At 34.3% G+C, this 21,716-nt stretch overlaps 1 protein-coding gene and 1 long non-coding RNA gene across 6 annotated transcripts in view; one reads left to right on the forward strand and one right to left on the reverse strand.

The window, feature by feature from the left end:
- LOC146998499 (uncharacterized) overlaps window positions 1-18,381 on the reverse strand; it is a 48,134-nt gene extending 29,753 nt beyond the window's left edge. The window contains exon 1 of the long non-coding RNA XR_015039467.1: window positions 18,078-18,381. This is a non-coding gene — a long non-coding RNA (uncharacterized LOC146998499). The remainder of the gene's footprint in view (window positions 1-18,077) is intronic.
- Window positions 1-21,716, forward strand: part of LOC118184750 (somatostatin receptor type 2-like) — a 512,152-nt gene that overhangs the window by 246,208 nt on the left and 244,228 nt on the right. The window lies entirely within an intron of this gene.

Consider the following 21,716-nt stretch of genomic DNA (forward strand, 5'->3'; position numbering starts at 1 on the left):
ATTGACTTTCGTCAAAACATAGAACTTCGTACTTATGCATAACATTTCGGAACAAAAGAAAAAAATTTTATAGAAGATTTTAACTTATCTTTGAGTTTTCGATGATTGAAACTCCGTCATTCTTTTCTGGCAAAATTGTTCCCACGTTATAGGTTTCATGGGCGTCAATCTTCTCCTTACTGACCTCCGAGTGTCGTCCACATTAGTTTTTCTTTTGCGTCCTCTGCATGCTGGCCTCTTGGCGGAGTAATCGTCGGGTTGTTGTCGTTTTCGTTTTTCCATTGGACGGCTGGTCTTGACGTCCTCTGGTCTGGAGTCCTTCTTGAATTTCTTCTGTTGTTCCTGGTATTTTCGTTCCTTCTGCTGTCGTTTTAGTTTCCGGAACGGCGGCCTTGCTTGCACCTGACTCTCTGGCCCTGGGAGCGTTCTCCTTGATGTATAATTTCTACTGCGATGCGTTGTAGGTGGTGTTTTCCTCTTTACCAAGGTTTCTTTACGCGGTGGATTTTCATTCTTGTTTTTCTTAAATGCTGGAGTTTGAAAGTTTTCATTTTTTCTTTTTGGTACCGTCGTCTGGGTTGTAGAAGGGCTAGGTCTCCCTTCAGTTCTCTGCTTCTTGGGTGTTGGAACGGTTGTCGTTATTTCTGGACCTTCTACTTCGTTTAGGCTTGAGTCCTGCAAGAAACTTTTAAGGATTTCAAAATCATTTGGATTATAGTATTTTTTCACCTGCTCTGGACTTGCTTTACAGATCTCCCCTCTCTCGTTCTTAAGGTACAATACGACTCCTTTGATTTCCTGAATTACATAGGGGCCTCAAATTTTGGAGCTAACTTTGCAGTAAAATTGTCTGGGGCACTTGATAAAGAAAATTTCCGCTTCAATACTTTATCCCCAACTTTAAAATATGCTTCACGGCGTTTTCTATCGTAATACACTTTTTGCTTATTTTTTGCCGTATACGAGCTTTTAAGCGCCTGATCAATAAGTTTTTGCACATCTTTCTGTTTAAACTCTTGCTCTCTTTGTTGCACAAAGAATAATTTATCTAAAGGCGTAATTAACTTTCGGCCTAAAAATAATTCTGCTGGGGTTTTTCCCGTAGTATCGTGATTTGCCGTTCTTAAAGCATAAGCTAATTCATTTATGTAGCCATCCCAGCGCTTGTGATGTGTGCTAACGTAACTGCGAATTATTTTTACGATGTTTTTATTCACTCTTTCTGGTATGTTTGCCTGTGGTCTATACGGAAACATTTTGATATGGCGTATGCCAAGTCCAGTGCATATGTTTTCAAATATTTGACTAATGAATTGTTTTCCGTTATCACTAATGACTTTTATCGGTGCACCGTATTTTAAAATGTATCTGTGTAAGAATGCATCTGCGACTGTTTTGGCTGACGCGCGTTTAAGTGGAACAATTTCTGTCCATTTTGAAAAATGATCTGCTATTACTAAAAGAAAACGATTTTTATTTAACTCGCTCTGGGGAAAAGGGACCAAGAAGATCTATGCCTAAAATTTCATTCGGAAATGTAGCGCGAATGCTATTTAAGTACCCGGCCGGGCTGTCATTAATATCATTTATTAACTGACATTGATTGCAGGACCTGACATACGCAGTTACTATTTTGTATAATTGCGGGAAATATACCGCCTCGCGTACCCTTTTTAAAGTGTTTCTGACCCCTAAATGACCCGCTGATTTCGCGTAGTGTAATTCCTTCAAAATGCTTAATCGAAGCGAGGCTGGGATGACTGGTTTGTGTTCGAGAGTTTCGTTTGTTGTTTTCGTATAAAATAATAAATTATCTATTATTTCATAGTTTTCTGCTCTATTTCTTATCGCATCGATATCTGTGTGCTCAAAGCTTTCGGGGTCTTTAAAATATGTATAGATATTTCCAGATTCAGAATCAGCTTTCAGTTCAGAGATAATCGTATCTCTAGAATCTAAAATTTTTGAAGTCAACACAGCGCAGTTAAGTTCATTTCCTTCATCGTCCAGTTTTATACGAGAAAGTGCGTCAGCTACATTGTTTCCCTTACCCGGTTTATATTTTATTCTGAGATTATATTCTTGGAGTTTTAAAGCCCATCTTATTAACCTGGGCGTTAGGTTTTTCCCCGAGTAAAGTCTACCAACAGCCGCATGATCCGAAAAGACTGTTACTGGCGCTTTGCCGAAATAAACTCGAAATTTGTGTACAGCCATTAATACGGCTAATATTTCTCTCTCTGTAGCTGTATAATTCCTTTGTGTCTGATTCAACGTTTTACTAAAAAATGCCAGAGGATGGCTATTTTGCATAAGAACCGCACCCACCGCATAGTCCGACGCATCTGCTGCAATTTCCAGGTTTTCGTCCCCCTCCGGGAATTTCAAGACAGGGGCATTGATGAGCGCTTCTTTTAATCTTTCAAATGCTGTATTTGCTTCCGCTGTCCACGTAAATTCACATCTCTTTCTTTTAATTACTAAGAGTGGTTCAACAATATTAGCGAAATCTTTTATAAAAGACCGATAGTAAGAACATAACCCAAGGAAAGAAGAAAGTTTCTTGGCGGTGTTGGGCGGTGGGAAATTCTTGATTGCTTTTATTTTTGAATCTTGCGTTTCTATACCCTTTTGCGAAATTTTATAACCGAGATATTTAAGTTCTTTAGTTGCGAACTTGCATTTTGAGGAGTTAATTGTAAGACCGGCCTCTTTTAATAATTTAAAAACTTCTTTTAGATCTTTAGTGTGTTGTTCCAACGTACTACTCGTTATAATTATATCATCTAGATAGATTAAAGTCGATTTTCCTAGGACAGGCTTTAGAACAATGTCCATAGCTCTCTGGAATGTTGATGGGGCCCCACACAACCCAAAGGGCATGCGTAAAAATGCATAAGTGCCCGATTTTGTTATAAACGCGGTTTTATGTATGTCTTCGGGTCTCATAGCTATTTGATAGTAGCCAGACGTTAATCCAAAGTAGACATGTATCTTGTAGATTTGATCTTTCTAATAATTTCCTCTATAACCGGCAAAGGGTAAACTGGGAATTTAGTAATACTATTTAGTTTTCTGTAATCGATAGCAAACCTCCAAGCCCTTTTATCCGAAGGAGGAAACTCGTTCGTTTTCCTACATAGTACGACTGGACTCGCGTACTCACTATTTATGGGCGTTATTATTTTATTCTTTAAAATCTCCTGAATACGTTCTTCGATGATTACGTCTTTTTGTTTATCATAACGATATGGTTTAGTCCTACAAGTTTTTTCGGCAGTTAATTGTATCTGATGCGTAACTATTTGACAACTACCAGGCTTTTCTGAAAACAAGTTAGAAAAATTATTCACCACTTGCTGGATGGCTTGACTTTCATGGTCATTCAGATGGCTAAGGTCAACTTGCGGTTGCTCCACAGGTTCCACCACCCTCTGGTCCATCTCCAGCACCACGGAACTGTCTTGAAAATTCAATTTGGCCCTCGCGGCCCTTAAAATCTCCATACCTAAAATAAGAGGATTTTGCAGATTCTTCACTACAAAAATTAATACTTTGAGGCTTTCCTCTTTTACCTGTATGTTTAATGATAATTTCCCGATGCAGTGACAGGTTTTTCCTTGCGCAGCTATAATTTCGGTATTTTTGGTTCTAAATAATCGTACCCTATAAAAATTCGTTTTGAAGAATGTTTCGCTCATAAAATTTCCTTCTGCTCCTGTATCGATGAGGGCTTCTACTGGTACATCGCCAGCCAGGACTTGTATAATTGGTAGATGTGAGTTTTTTACGATGACCGTATTTAAATGTCTTTTTGAGGGTTTTATTAAAACTTCCGGGGTCTGGACCCTCGCTTTCACAGGCTCTTTCCTTTCAACTTCTGCCTTCTGGGTACGGGGATGTTTATTTTCGAATTTCCTTTTTGGGTCTTCACCTTCGAGGTTCGATGAGTTAGCTTGATAGCTCTTTCTCCCATAAGAGCGGTTTGCATTTTTGGTTTGCTCATTTGAAGATTTCCTTCGGGTACTTTGAGAATACGATGCCCCTCTAGCTTTTTCCGCTATTCTGCGATTTTGAAACTTCATCGCCAATTCGAAGAGCTCCTGCAATGTGCTTGGGTTTCTAATTTCGAAGTAGTGTTGAACAGCAGGTAACAATCTTGGTAAGATTATTTCAATAATCTCCGCGTCGGGTTTCTTCCCATACAGCATATCCGTCAGCTTAATTTTCGTAGAATAAAGTCCGTCAACTCTTCTATATCCCGTTGATGGAAACTATATAGTTCGGCTTCCAGCCTTGCTCGATCTTTCACTATGGGGAAGGCCTTTACTAACGATTTTTTGAAATTTTCAAATGTATATGTCTGGCTTCCAAATTCCCCTAATAAAAATTTTCCTATATTCTTCCACCATAGCGCAGTCTGTCCTCTTAGTGCAGATGTGGCGATGGCAACGTTTTGTCTTTCAGGCACAGGGTAGAGCTGAAAGTGATTTTCTAGGCCTTCTAGAAATATCGCCACCGAATTTTTTCCGTCGAAATTGACGTTTGGCTTGATTGACGCTCTCAAATTCTGGACCAGGTATCCAAATCCTTCCAATTGGCTTGCCATTTCTTGGTGTTGTCCAGCGGCTTCCATTCGATTTTCGGCAATTTCAGTTCGATAAGTGTTCGGGCGCCAATGTAGAGTTGCGCGCCTCCAACCTGCACGCAACCAAGAGGTGACTGTTGAAACTGGAAAATAGACAGAGTCTTGCTAGGGGTTTAAGTCCCTCTTTATTCAACTTAAGAAATTACAATTGCGTGCTCTTGACGCTCACAAACTATGCCGACCCGGCGGTAAAATAAAAATAAGAACCTGAGAAGAAATAATAACAAGACTAACTACGAGGCTCTCTAAAAGTAACTAACCTCACCGCGTTTTACAATACCGCTGCTAATTCAGCAAACTTTGAATATCACGTTGAACGATTAACAATTCTCCGAGGCAAGCACACAGGCCGAAACGCGGGGTTCTTCAATTTCTGGCTAACTACCTCCGCCCTCGTGAAGTAAGAACAGGACATCTCGAACTCGTTTCCTTTCTATTTAACTCAGAATACTTCTGCTGATAATTTGAATCCTTGCGCGTTCTACTAAAATTTACATACTCTGGCATTGACAGTTCCAGGGGAAAGTAAGGCTTGACAGGAAAGATAGTTTAAACTTAAAATAAATTTTAGTTAAAATAAATATAAACCCTGCAATACAATGAAAATAAAATTGTACATTGTTTTCATTTACTTAGAAAAGCGTTTCATAGGAAAACTTTATAATTTAATAAAAATAAATTACTAAGATGCTAAAATAAGACTTTTTGTACTGTATGTAGTGCTTTCATATTTCTAGAAAAGTTTCCGGAAAAGTGTTTTAAATTTTATGAAACTCAAATAATATTAAATAACAAACATCGCTAAATTTTATATAATTCCATCAACTAGATGAAGTATTTTTCATATAATTATAAGAACATAATTATGAGTAACACATAATTATTTGGCACACAATTATAAGAAAATTACTATAAATTTATTCTTTAAAGTTATGAGTATAAAAACATTATAAATTAACAGTTAATGAAAAGCATTGTAAATGAACAGTGTATAAAAAGCATAATTAATGAATAGTGTATAAAAATCATTATTGTATCATGCATTTTTTTAAATAATAAAGAATAACCTTACCTTCGATATCATCCAGAAATTTTTTAACACATTACAGTTGGCTCATACGCAGGGCCATCTAATGCCAAATAAAAGCCCAGGAAGTGCATCAAAAATAAACTTGGACAACTTGACCCTGAGACAAGCACGCATGCCTCAGTTGGGCCTATTTAATTTAAAACTAGAATGAAAAGTTACGAATGACTTAGATAACATCCTCTGAATTCCAAAGTCATCCCGAAATCCCGTTAGCAGTGCGGTCAATACGTATCCCTGTTATACAAATTTAAGTATTTGGGTTGATAATCAAGATTACGCTTGTAGATGTCGGATAGTATTTACGAAGTTTTATTAGCAACTTTGAGCTCATTTGACGAGTCTAGTATTCAACATCATGTATGTTAAGATTTGTTTTTCCATTCGACTGTCAATAATTTTTACAAACGTTAATGACGTTATAACACTATTCGCAAATTGCCAAGCAGAGAAAAAACTTTTATTTAATTTTTCTGTGTACAAAATAGTTATACCATTCTATACAATTGTAATATTCTATACTATTATGTTCTATACTATTATAATAGTTATGGTATTCTGTACTATTATGTCATACTATAGTATTATGTTCGAAATCCCGAGTCATGCTGCAAAAGCCATAATTTAAAAATTTCGAGTCATACTGCAAGTCTACCTTACAATTTTTCTACCCTACAATTTTCACAGTTCTTTGTTTATAGTATTTAAGAAGGCATTAAATATTTAAAATAATACTTTCTCCTAAATTATTTCGTAAGAGTAGAAATAAAATATATTCGCATCACATACGTAATACGTAACCTTGCAGTATTATTGTCTTTGCTACAATATTCAGAAATGAAAAAATAAAAGTTTTAGCACTTTAGAAATCTATTTTTTCCGCTGAAAGAGAGTATCTCTCCTAAAGTGTCCCTGATGATTCCTATAATGCATGACGTGATGGAATATGACGAATCACTGGATGTTATCAAGGGGAAAACATGATGAAATGTGTGCAAAAAATTTCATGTGAAGACATGTAATTAATGGACGCCCTTCATCACTGTCTGTTAGATCATCGCTCATCTTTTACGCAATAACCTCGAAACCTTGTGGCGGAAATGAGTGTGGTCAATGTATGAAGAATATGTAAAAAAAATCTCAAGTCGAAACTGTTTTTTAAATGATAATGAAGATAATTAAATCTTTTCCACGGAATATTAAAATGGGATATTTCAGAAACTCTAACATGAGATTATGAGTTTATGAGTGTGATAGTATGAAGGTTGATTCTAAATAACCGTTCACTTTCAAATCACTGAAGTTTCGAAATTTAGAACCATAGAGAATTTAGTGATGCATCGAAGAAAAGGAATGCTTTGAAAATCTGTTTCTTATTGCATAAGTGCTCCGCAGAAGGTTTCTGCATAATTTTTGAATAGTTTCAATGCAAAAAAATGTTTAGCATGATAAAAAATATTATTTTTAAATAATCATTGTGTTAGACCTTTTTCCTAACTATAAAGCTTCAGTCTGAAATCAATGGCATATACATAGATGCATGCTAATTTTTATAGTAGAAGGTTTTCTACCATGCGTTTTGCTCTGTTCTTCCTAGTCTGATATTTAATTGTTTCGGTTGACGTGGTAAGACATCGGAGGTCACTTTGACCCGCCTGGCTACGAAGTAGCCTTATGATCATACTGAAGTGACCTCATTCGCACCATAAACGATAATAACACATATAAATAAATCAAAACAATAATCATAAATAAAATATACTAAACAATAATAATAAATACAAATAAACCAAAACAATAATCATAAATACAAATAAACCTAAACAATAATAATAAATAAAAATAAACATAAACAATAATAATAAATAAAAATAAACATAAACAATAATAATAAATACAAATAAACCAAAACAATAGCAATAAATACAAATAAACAGCTTCAGATCAAAATACCAATTAATTTACAATTTAAATTAATAAATCTTATTATTTCGAGCGAATACATTTAAAATTTTTTTAAATCAAATTTATCTACAGCATTAAAATTAAAATCATCAAATTTATAAAGTTTCCTCAAACTGGCAAACAGCGGACAGTCCACCACATAATGTCTAGCTTCACCAATGCATTTACAAATTGTACAGCGTTCATTTTCCTGTATTTTGAATCTATGAATATAGCAAGGAACGTGCCATGTCCTGTAAAATTGGTTGACGTGGTATATAAATTGTCATTTTTGCAACACTGTGGTAAACGATGGACTACTATGTTTTCAGTAGCCCATCAGTTCCTCAACAGTATACTATGCCAGAATATTTGAAACCAGGCGTTTTACAGTTATTAGACACTTCCGAAGCCTATGGGTAATAAAAACTTTGGCAACTTTAAAAAATATGTGAAGCAGAGTTTTATTATTTCAAACAATTAATTTGTCTTCTTGAGTTTTTATATTACTCACAGGTTACTGCAAAAAATCCATCTAAACATACTCCATGATTTGAGTGTACTTATATGACGGTAGCCATCTGACTATCAGTTATCAGGTGCTATCAGTGATCTTTAAATATCAATATTTATTAATATTCGCATAAATATTATCAGCTTTTAGAGGTTGTCGATATCAGAGGTTTCACTGCATTTATTATCGAAATGTAAGCCGTGTTCTTTCATTTTTTCCAGCACATTATTGATGCTATAATCTTAAAAGTAATATATTCTTTTGAATAAAGGAAAACATTTCTCTGCATTTCAGATTTATAACCGGACTTTGGTTTGCTTTTCAGATCCTTGTTAGTTTCTTAAATGCAAAATTTCCTTGAATAATTTATAATTTAATGCTTATCGTTTGAAAAAATAATTTGTTATAAATGTTGCGCATCTCTCCACAGTTTTATATAATATTTTCAAACTGTGATCCGTTTAAAATTCTTCAGATGACTTAATTTTACTTTTCATTTTCTATGAATAGAAATCCAGAAATTCTTTCACAAACCAGTGTCTTTGGGCCTTCAGTTCCCTGAATTGTATGCCTATTGCTTGGTTATTGCACGATTGCTTGGTTATGGAATGCATTTCTGTTCCCAAAACATTTCTTCGCAAACTTACTGTTTAAGATACAACATTCATGCCTGCTACAACCGCGGTTCTCACCTTCTTTGGCCCCATGCACCTTTTCACCATTGCTAGACGGATCATTCACCCCCCTTCTTTCTAAAAATCAAAAAGTACATATGCATTTAATTAAGACAATTTTTTAATATGTTTCATACATATACACAAGAAAAAAATAAAAAGTGTTGATAAATACCGAAATTTGAATAAAAGCAGATTTTACACTCATAAACTAAAATTACATTTTTAGTTTATGAATAAATAAAAAGCTGACCGCATGTCCCTCTGAAAACCACTCTGTTACGCATTCATTATTAAGTTCGAAAATATTTACGGAATGTGAGACATTTTCCGTGACATATCCAAAGCCAGTATATAGCATTGAAAAGCGGGATTGACCCCGAATATTCCGGGGCATTTGATCACCTTACCATTTTTCTTTCCTTTTTTACTTCCTTGTACGAAGTAAAAAGGAAGTATTGTAATCGCGAAAATTTTCAGGCAGCTTATTTCAACGAAAATATCCATTTTGAACGCTATCGAATGCAATTTAACGATGTTTTCGCGTTACATCTGTACGTAAGGACTAAAGAAAATACTCTTTTCCTGCAAAAAATTATGAAACTGCTTTAAAATGAATTCTGAAGAGAAATTTTCGTGGCGTCTGTACTTACGTATCTCGCATAACTAGTAGCCTCAGAACGTTGAAATTTTGTGTATAGGACTGCTATAACAGATAGATGTGCACCTCGTATTTTGGTTGGAATCGGCCGAACCAAACATATATAAATATATTTATGTATATATCCACTCTGTTACCCGGCTCAGTGATCTCAGTTTCTTTACTGTTATATGCTTGCAAGTTGTGCATTTTTTGCTTTAAAAATGATTGAATTATGTTGTTCTTATCTTCCGGTTAAAGTTTTTGTGCCTTTAGTAAATCTGCAAGCAATATTTGTACAATTATCAACAATTTAAAGCTGTTTAAGTGAAATGTAAGCCTAATTTTTAAATAACATGGCGGACATATTTGTTTAAATTTGAAACAGCAGAATAGTAGATTTGGTGCCAGTCTAGAAAAAATAAGCTTCGTAACAACAGAGATAACGCTTTCTTTTATTACTACGAATTAAATCATGCTTAATCCATTCTGGAATTTCTTCGATAAAATAAGTATAGTGATTTAGTTCGTAATTTTTAATATAAGTATTTTGAGTTTTTATGTATTTTTACCTTGGCGGAAAGTTAGAACCGAATTAATTGATTGAGAAATAGTGAATCGTCTGTGGGAAATTGTTTCTTTTTTATTTTGTTTGCTTAATTTCTTTTATACATCGTTTTAGATTTATTATAGTATTTGAATAGAACATGTGGCAACGATTAGATAATTCTTCAAATGATATAAATTGTGTGGATTCTGAGTTATATAATAGAGCAATTCGCAGGTGAGCTTTGGTACGAGAAGGTTGCATCCTGAAGTGCTCCGTAAATGTTATTTTCCTTAAATTCTGTTGCAATTTCTCTCGAAATGTCGGAAACGAAGGAATCTACAGATAGGCATACCACGAGCAGTCTGATGGAAATTACGAACGAGACGACAGAATTACCGATTAACCGAAAGCTGAATAAACGTGATCAGGGAATAATTTTTGACATGGATGAAGAGGAATATCGCAATGAATATGGATCAAGTAGATCGATAAACACAAAAGACCCTATATTTAAGCAAATTCTTGCTGCGGAAACTGAGAGTTATATTAAGCATAGGCACAAAGAAAAAATACGTAAATTAAAAGAAGGCTCTAGGGAAAAGGAAAAGAAAGAAAAAAAATTAAAAGCTTAAGGAAATGTTCTCTAACCTAAAGAATTGCTCAGTCAGGCAAGAGGACAGAATCCACCGCAAGCAGCTCAGATTGGATATTCTCCCGTAAAACAGCAAAAATAACCAAAGATGATACCGCAAGATCTGAAATTTTACAGTAGAATAGATTTAGCAGTTTACTATCCGAAATCTCGATTGAAAACCGCACTGAAATCACCCCTGGCGGCGAAGGTAATAACATCTCTCCGATAGTCATCACGCAAGAAAAGCTGAACTGGCTGGAACTTGATAGTATTTTAAGACAAATTTGCACACCTGAATATGAAGCACAACTTGGACTATGAAGAAACAAAATTTCTATTTTTCCGAAAAATACTGAAGACCATCGATATATCACGTTAAAACATGACCAATTAAAAAGAAGTTACCATACCTACTTATTTGACCATGAAAGAACCACGAAGGCTGTACTTAAAAATATCCCAGAGATTATCCCTGAAGAAGAAATTTTTAATAATCTAACGCAAAGAAAATTGCCTGTCAGAAAAGTAAAACAGTTCACTAGAAAATCCTGAGAAACCTATGTAAAACTGTCCCTATATTTCATTGAACTAGACAACAGCCATGAAGGAAATGAAATTTTCAATGTAAACAACATTTTTTAGCTTCAACGTCAGGATAGAAAAGCACCGAAATTCAGGAAAGCGCCCTAGCCAGTGCTATAAATGCCAGAGGTACGGGGCACACACAGCATAGAGGCCATCACCCTGCACGTTGCTGTAAATGTGAATTTAATCATAGGGTGAACGAATCTAATATGAAGATCCCCCCTAAATGCGTTTTCTGCAAATTAAACTACGTAAGTTCGTACACTGGATGTTTAGAATTTCAACTGAGACTTGCCGAAATTAATAAGAAAAAGATTCAGCGAAACCCTCCTTTCAAAATTCAAGCAAGAAACCCAGGCATCGGAGAAAACGATGAAAATTTCCCTCAATTAAATTTTCCGAAACCTAAAGTCACTCAAGACCATAGAAGACCTAGTTTTAGCAGCATCCTACAGAATAAAGCCGAAGAAGAAAATCAAGAAAACATCTTTCAGACTCTTCAGACAATCTCCCAAAATTCAGGAATTCTTACCCATATGACAAAATACTCCATAAATTTCAGTTTCCTTCTTAAAAATTGTCAAACAATCGTTGAAAATAATTTTCTAAATTATACAAACAAAAGGAAGACTCGAATGCACACCACTGTAACGAAAGTTCTAGATCAAAGTCGAATCACTCATAATCCAAAAGACGAGATGCATGGCCTGGAGGGTTTTCCATAAATTTTAATTAAGCTTAATATTTACATATATACGATGTAGGCTAAAATGCCTGAATCGAATATTTAAGGCTCAAAAGTCAAGAACTGAATAGTTCCAGCTAAAATCTCAATCGAATTCTATTGCGTAGTGCATCGAAATTCTACCTTCAAGAAAAAGAATATTTTTTCAAGTCACGTGTTCAGAAGGGGAAAGGTCAAGTAAGCCAATAGATGGACCCCTAACACCATCTCTTGGCGATATCAAAGAATATTCCTTAACACACTCCCCACCTGAACTCTGACAAGAGTTCATCTAACTCAGTTATACATACAATCAAGTACATAAATCACTATTCTATAAAAATATTAAAATATACTAATTAGTCAAACACTTCAATTCCAATACAGGTATCAAATAATAAATGTTATAACTAATAAATGAACTAAATTTTAAAATATTTTCCACTTAGCTGAACAAACGTAACTAACGATATTCAATTTAATCATTAATAGACAAAAAAAGAAAATAAAAACATAACTAAATCGTTAAAGTTCAAAATATCTAAAGTTCAAGAGGATATAGATGTTGAACAGTACGTTTTAAAGTTCCATTACCAGTTTTTAATTCGAATGATCGGACTTTACCATCACGTCCAGGAATAATTTTTATGATTCTACCAAGTTTCCATAAGAGTTTGTTTTTATTATCTCCTTCGACTAAAACAACATCTCCTACTTTTAGTTCTGGTTGAAGTTGCGGATTCTTCAAGAAATGGGCAGTTCTAAGATCTAATAAATATTGTTGCTTCCATTTCCACCACAACTGTTTTAACAGAAATTCTTGATAACGCTTTCTTTTTAACAGCGTTTCTCTTGTCGTTTCGCTACCGATGATTCTAGCAAAGGTCAAAGGATACTTCAAATCAGTTTGTCCAATGTTTAAGAAGTGCATTGGAGTCAACGGTTGCGGCTCGTCATTGTCGTTGTAAACGTAACTTAGAGGTCGTGAATTAAGAACTGACTCCACTTCGACAAGTAGTGTAGACATTTCTTCGAAAGTCAACAATGCTTTTCCTACGATTTTTCTTAAACATTCTTTAACAGATCTAACAAGTCTCTCATAAAACCCTCCCCACCATGGGGCTCGTTCGATTATAAATTTCCAATGGATTCTTTCTTTGGCAATGAAATTCTTGAATTTGTCATCTTTTAAAACTTGAAAAATTCTCAAGTTCTTTCTTTGTCCTCTTAAAGGTCTTGGCGTTGTCAGAGTAGATGATTACGCAGTTTCCTCTTCTGCTCAAAAATCTGCGAAATGCAAGTAAAAAGGATTCTGTTGACATATCTGATACAAGTTCTATGTGTACAGCTCGGGTTACTGCACAAACGAACAAAACAATATAGGATTTTCGAATGTCTTTAGAACTCTTTACGTAAACTGGTCCGGCGAAATCAATTCCACAGACTGCAAATGGAGGCGATTCTTGGATTCTATCCTTTGGTAAGGGTGCTGTCATCTGGTCTGCTGGTTTAGCTAAATATTTTTGGCAAATTATACAACCTTTTAATGCTTTTTTGACTAACTGTCGTCCTTTAGGAATCCAGAAGCGTGATCTGACTTTAGCTAAAGTCGCAGCAATTCCTCCATGCATTATCTTCCCATGTTCTTTGCATACAATCAGAATCGTTAGTCGAGAATTTTTAGGTAAGATTATTGGATGTTTATTATCTAGTGAGAAGTCAGAAAATTCCAGTCTTCCTCTCAACCTCATGATTTCCTTTTCATCAATGTAAGGAAGAAAATTATACAAAGGAGAATTTTTTCCAACCGAATTACCTTCTTTGAGGGATTCATATTCTTCGGCAAAAAACTTCTTTTGCTCTGATCTTATCCAGAAATTTTCTGCTTCTTGTAACTCTTCAGCTGTGAGAGTTCCTTGAATGTCGCTAGTTTTTCTTAATTTTCTAATGAAACGTGTTGTCCAAGCAGTGACTCTCAACGCCTTCTCTAATTTGCATATTTTGATATGTCGAAAAGATCATCTGCACTTTTTTCGATTGTACATTCAAGTTGATGTATATCACCGGATCTCTTTCGGTAATCCAGCTTGTTTTCATCTATTGTTTCTTTAATATCTAATCTTGGCCAAAGTTCGTGAGGGAGTTGAAGCCATTGGGGACCTTGCGTCCAAATGGTCTCATTTATTAACTTGCAAATCTTCGTTCCCCGAGATACGAGATCTGCAGGGTTGTCGACACCTGGGCAATAATGCCAATCTTGAGGTGAACTCAATTTTTGTATTTCTTCGACACGATTCCTGACAAAGGATTTGAAGGCTTCAGGTTGTTTCTGGATCCAAAAATAAGTAATTGTTGAGTCTGTCCAAAAATAGCACGGAATTCTCAATTTCAGTGCTTTCAGAATATTGCTGACTAACTTAACTGATAACAATGCCCCCATTAATTCTAACCTCGGTAAAGTAAGGGATTTTAGTGGGGCTACCCTATTTTTAGAAGAGACAAAGGTCGTTTTGATTTCTTTATTTTCTGTCGTGAAACGTAAATATGCCACTGTACCATAGGCTTTGACACTTGCATCTGAAAAGCAATGTAGTTCGAGATTTTCGACATTAATGTTCGAGTGCATGAAAAGGTAACGAGAGATGGAGAATTCAGCCATTTGAGGTAGCTCTTCACACCACTTTCTCCATTCAGAGGACAAATCTTCAGGTAACGGTTCATCCCAATCTATTTGTGACAACCAAATCTTCTGTATTAAGCACTTTATTCTAACAGTGAAAGGTCCTAAAATTCCAATCGGATCGAATATCCGACCCAACACTTGTAGAAGAAATCGTTTTGTTTCTATTGGTTTAGATGTGAAAGACAATAAGTTCCGAACATCAAAATACAGTAAGTCCTTTGAATTATCCCATGCCATACCTAAGACTTTAAATGGGAAATTTTCTCTATTAAAATCTTCAGGATTTTCATCTGGAACGATACCCTTTTTTACCCACAATTCATGTAATTGTCTCGAGTTACTATGCCATTTGTGAAGCTGCATGCTTGCTTCCTTAAATATTTGGACCGATTCTAGACTCGTAGTTAATGCTTCATTGATCGTTGGTAGGCTTCCAATCACATCATCTACATATACGTTCTCATTCAAAAAGTTAACCGTTGTAGGATAAAGTTTATTATATTTTTTCAGATGATGTTTAATGGTAGCGGCTAATAGAAATGGACTACTATTTATTCCGAATAAAACTCTAGTGAACCTATATATGTCAGGAGAAATGGTTTCATCATTAGGGAAATCGGAAAACAGAAACCTGGTTGCGTCTCGATCTTTTTCGTGTATGAGAATCTGTAAAAAGGCTTGTTTTATATCTGCGGTGAAGGCTATTAGATTATACCGAAATCTTAACAATATTTCGAATATTTCAGGGTATAAATTTGGCCCAACATGTAGACAGTCATTTAAAGAAATGGATCCTGGGGCATGCGATGATGCATCATAAACAATACGTAATTTACTTGTAGCTCGATCCTCGCGTATAACTTCCCTATGTGGCAAGTAAAACACGACATCCTCTTCATTTGAAATTTCTGAAACTGGTTCGATAATATTTTGATTTAACTGATCTCTTAATACGTTCCTGTATTCAGAAAAAAGATTAGGATCTTTTTTAAATCGTTTTCTAAGTCGATGAAATCTTTGTTCTGCGATTTCCCTATTATTATTTAGATTTGATGTGTCATGTTTCCAAGGCAATCTAACTTTATTGCGAGAATTTTCATATGTTATATTTGATTCGAAATATTCGACGACTTCATTTTCAGTTGAATCGAAGTTTTCCCTCTTATCAATAATTCCTGAGTTTTCCAAGTCCCAAAATTTTGTTATTTGTTTGGAAATCAAATCTTTCCCTACGACTACATTGAAAGCTAAAGAGACATCATCATCACCTTTTCGTCCATGTAGGCACCAGCCGAAAATAGTTTCCACTGCAACAAGATGCCTAAGGGATTTTTGCTTAAGTATTTAACGTGTCCTATTACTATGTTGTAATAATAATCTGCACCAATTAGAATGACAATGGGTTTTTTTACAGTCGGGAAAATCTGCGAGCAGCAAATTTTTTAATTGTCTGTTTTGTATAATTTCTTCTGATTTAGGAGGTGGAATATCTGCACCTGATATATGATCAGTTACTAATAATTCAACTTCTATTCTAGAATCGGGAGAACTTCTATGTTCTAAAGTTAATTTAACTACGTCATAATTTTTTTTTGGATGGGAGAAGTATTCCCAAAAGTGTAGACAGTCAATTTTTCTTTTCTTATGACTTCGAGGTTTAATCTGTCCGCTAACTCGCGAGCACAAAAACTTTTCATACTTCCACTATCCAAGAGAAGTCTGGCAAACACCTTTTCCTTAGCTGTTTTAACTTTTATCGTGCAAGTCTGTAAAAGAATTGTATTATTTGCATTATGTGAAACGGCCGAAACAATTTCTTCTTTCTGTTCCTTAGTTTGTGTATCATTTTTCGAAATTAATATACTATCCTTTTTATCACTTGGTGTATTTTTAACTATCGAACTGGATTTAAAACATATGGCTTCTGAATGTTTACCTTTGCAAATTTTACAAACTTTAGTTTGACGTTGCCGGCACTGTGAGATTTTGTGTTTAGGGGCCAGGCAAAGAAAACAACGCGCTTGTTTTTTTTAAAATATCTCTCTTCTCATTAACTGTAAGGCATAAACAGGACTCTGAGTCATGGTTTTGAAAACAAAAAATGCAGTTTCGATTTGATGACGCGGCTGCCATAAATTCATGTGTGGTGACAGTTTGTTTATGTTTCGGCGTCGGTGGATATCTGTTAATACCTTTCATTTCCGGGTTTGACTTGCGTGGAAAGGATAACGAATTAATCTTTTCTCGTGATTCTATTTCTAATCGGAGAAAGTCTAGAAATTTGTTTAAATCATAGGTTGAAGGATTTTCAGTATTTGTACGATGAAATTCTAAAGTTATATCGTTCGGGACAATTTTCATCAAAATTGGAATAAACATGTTGGAATATGTTTCTGGTTTCACACCGAATGCTAAAAGGTGTGTTGGTGTATTTAATTATGGCAAAGCACACTAGGGCTATCTGCCTAAGGGGAGGGATGCCTTTCGTGGAGAACTTTCTAAGGGAAACTGGCTCGTATACACGTTACACATGGGGAAAACCACGAAAACACCCATGCAGCCAGCCCGTTCGCGGGATTCGAACCTCGGACCGAACTACCAGTGTTCAGCGACATTACCGCTCGGCCGCTGGTGGGCCGAATGCTAAAAGGCTTCTGACTTGAACGTTAATTGTATTACAAAGTTTTCGCAATTTTGTCACTTCACTTGAACTTTGAACGGGATTTAAATTTAAGAGATTAGAAATGTGTGTATTGATAATAAGGTCACTTTGGCCGAATCTATTTTTAAGAATGTCTATAGCAGAGTCATAATTAGCCTCTGAGATTGAGAGACCTTCTATGGCTGATGCTGCGTTTCCACATAAATAAGTTCTCAAATAATTAAATTTTTCTATCTTCGAAAGTGTAACATTGTCATGAATAGTGATCTTGAATGAATTCCAAAAATTCATCCAATCGTTATAATTTCCGGAAAATTTGTGAATTAAGAGTTTGGGCAATTTCACATTGCCTTCAATTTGTCTTTTGGTTTCAACTTCTGTAGATGAATTATTTAAATTCGTGTTGATATTTTGAGTATTGTATTTCCTTAAATAGCGGTTGAATTTAGACTTCGCTATTATTATTTTATCGTTATATTCCATAGAAGTGTTAATATCTGAATCTAATTTTGATTTATCTTCAATCAAATTTTGTATTTTTTCATTTAAATCATATAGTTCCGTTTCTTTACTATTTAACAATTCCAAACAATTTTCTAACTCTTCTTGATTTTCTTCTTTTAAATACTCATCTACATTTTTAATAATTTGAGTTACAGAAGCACGTATATGTGCTCGATTCTTAATTAGTGTCTTCTGTTCCATTTTAATAAATTATCAAAGGAGACTTACCGTGAGAAGTCTTCGCTTACAAAGCTAATCCAAAAGGCAAAAAACACATATTTTCAAATTAATCAGATTCTTTTCTGGAGCCGATGCACCATTATGTAACGAAAGTTCTAGATCAAAGTCGAATCACTCATAATCCAAAAGACGAGATGCATGGCCTGGAGGGTTTCCAATAAATTTTAATTAAGCTTAATATTTACATATATACAATGTAGGCTAAAATGCCTGAATCGAATATTTAAGGCTCAAAAGTCAAGAACTGAATAGTTCCAGCTAAAATCTCAATCGAATTCTATTGCGTAGTGCATCGAAATTCTACCTTCAAGAAAAAGAATATTTTTTCAAGTCACGTGTTCAGAAGGGGAAAGGTCAAGTAAGCCAATAGATGGAACCCTAACGCCATCTCTTGGCGATATCAAAGAATATTCCTTAACACTGAAAGTACAGAACAATACGGAAGTATTTTGTTTTCCTTGTAACATTTGGGAATCTTAATGTTAAGTACTAAAAACGCAGTAGTCAGCTGATTATGTATAGAGAAATAATTGCAATCTGTTTCAGACGAATTATTTCCAGATTGATTACAATTATTTTCGATTCCCTTGTGATAGGTAATGATTCCCGATAACATGGAAGATTTATCAGATGTAAAAGTAAATTTACTTAACGTTATCGTATAAGTTAGCAACGCCCTCCAATAAATCTTTATCGACTATTTTTCCAATATTTTAAATATGCAGCAATATATGACATCTGGCACTAGATTTCCGATTTTTTTTTTTTTTTTTTTTTTTTTTTCCCGCCGACTTTCAGGGCAAATGTGTTTTCTCAACAGATTTCCTTTCATTAGTAGTTTGATCAAATACAACTTTAATTTTCCACTGTAAAAAAAGACTCGAAACACGGACCTCTTGAATAAGTGCCGCGTGTGTTGACCACTATACCACAAAGGCATGCTAAGAAGGCGGGAAGAAACGTCTTATATACGTTCCCTTTTAAGAGGGCTCTTACACCTTAAACCCTTTATGATCTTCGAATATGTGAGAATAATTGGGATATTTTATTTATTTTAAAAGCAATTACTTCCAATTTTTTACAGCTGACTACATAATATAGCTGCTTTGGGAACTAGTAACCAGAAAGTTTGTGTTGCCACAAATATTTTTGTAATTTAATCCGCTTTGTGTCAAAATTTTTCGTCATGTTTCCACCTTGCGCACATCATATTTTAATAGTGGCTAATGGTACATACTTGAAATTTGATGGAATTCTTTTTATGGGCACTATTTTTTAACTGACCCAAAAATCTGATGAATATTTTAATATTAAAAAATTTTATGAACGAAAACATTACAGATTTTTTAACACAATACATTTTATAAACTCAACTCCAAATGAAATAAAATTTGACATGAAATTCCTAGAATTTTTGCTTCACAGTAGTTCCCAAATGTTATGAAAGCTGTATAATAAATATGGAATTACATTATGCAACAGAATGTTTTAAAATGTGCGCGCAAGGTGGAAACATGGCAAAAAACTTTGTCACAAAGCGGATTAAATTATAAAAGCATTTGTAGCAAAGCAAACTTTCTGATTACTATTTCAGAAAGCAGCTATATCATGTATTCAGCTGTAAAAAGATGGAAGTAATTGCTTTTAAAATAATAAGGTATCCCAATTCTTGTAACAGTCACATACTCGAAGATCTTAAGGTGTATGAGTCCCCTTAAAGGGAAACTGGGAATTAGGGGACCCAATCACCAAATCCTGGTGGTGGAGAATCATCATCCACCACCTTTTTTAGTTTGGGCACAACTGTAGAGACATCAGATAATTTTTAAAGCAGGAAGCTAAAGAAATGTTCAGTGTCCTCGCCGGGACTCGAACCACGGCCCTTTCGAACACGCGCGGAGTGTACTGAGCACTACACCACGAAGGCATGCTGAGATGGTAGCAGAAACACCTTATAAATTAAAATACCCATAATAAGAAAACATAATTATGCATATTACTTCATTGGCTTCTTTTCCAATAATTGTTGTTAACAGGCTTAAATAGCGCATGAAAAATCTGAAACATCTATTGTATTCCTAAATCTTAGAGACTGCGAATTGAAATTTAAAAGATATTGTCTTTTTAGTGAAAGAAACGCTGCTTCATCAAGGACGCTACGATTACAGCTTTTCCAGCATCTTAGGGGGGGGGAATTAAAAAGAAGGGACTTATTTTGATTAAAATATTGTCATTAACATCAAAGAGTCCTATTTTGCTATTAATGTTTGTTTCAAAATAAACTCTCTAGGGCACATTATTTTCATAGTTCATTAAAATTGTTTAGATTTATTACTGCTTCCTCAATAAAAGTTCATATTTTTTACAAATGGGCTGTAAAATATATTTCGTGACTCTGAAACTGAATAACAATGAAAATTTCATGCTGTAGAAATTCCATTTATTTTTTATATGTTCATTTTTGCTAAACATAGACAAAAAAATTCTTTTCTGAATACAAATATTTATCTGGTGATAAACGAAACGTTATATGTCTCTGCAGCTCAGAACATTCCTTAATCTTTTCAAATGGCAACCTAAGTTGTAAATATAGTCAAATAACCTAAGGGTATTAATTAAGACTATGTTCAAAATTAAATCCTGAATTTTGATATTTATGCTCTTATTATATGATTCTCATAACGTAGCAAGCATTACTTTTTATTATAATTCCCATCACATAGCGAATGTTACAAAGTGAATTATGGTTACCTTATTATTTTTGTTTATACAAGCCTCAGCCATTTTTGCGAGATCAATAAGATAGCAAACGGGAAGAAAATCTTATAAAAGTACAGAGTGTAAAGTGATAAAATGAATAAATGATCTTTGAAAGTGTTCTCTCCTTTTTTTTTTTTTTTTTTTTTTTTTTTTTTTGTATTTTCATTTCATTTCTCAAAGCTGCAGGCAACGAAATTGAATAGAATTGTTACTCGATATAATATTATCTTCCAGCTTCACCATAATTGCATTCGCTATAAAATTTAAGAATTCCTAATAATGGTTCAGCAAATCACTTTAGTTACTGTGAAAAAATTGAATTTATCTGAAAATAAAATTAAAGTGGAAAGTTGAGGTGACTAAGCTTTCATAAGATAATAACATATTTTTTGGTTTCCAAACTTTTACATTTAGCGTAAGATTTTTTATGCAAATTCATCAATTTAATTTTTTTAAATACTAAATCAAAACCAACAAGATCTTCAAAAAAATTCGTGAAATAAATTTAGTTACTCAACTGAAACATACTATTATCAGGTGCTTAAATGTTATGGAAAAGTAGCCTTACAAAAGAGTATAAAAATTCTTTCACAAGGTATACTAATCTGTTAAAATGTGTCTGTCATTTTTGCTTTAAACTCATATGACACATACTGCGCACATCAATTTTCATATTTATTTGGTTTTAACTTTTTATCTAAATGAATTAATTTATTCCAAATGATTAACAAAAGGACTATTTAAGCTATCTTTCAAAAACTAAATGCAACTATCATAGGTAACATAAAATTAGCAAAGCAACAACATTGTGTTTAGCGTAGATTTTTAGTCGTTTGATTTTTGGCTAAAATCTACGCGCAGCCTGTT

This window comes from Stegodyphus dumicola, chromosome 2 (assembly GCF_044657685.1).
Source record: "Stegodyphus dumicola isolate Sdum_Otavi_A_Nest chromosome 2, ASM4465768v1".
Taxonomy (NCBI): Eukaryota; Metazoa; Arthropoda; class Arachnida; order Araneae; family Eresidae; genus Stegodyphus; species Stegodyphus dumicola.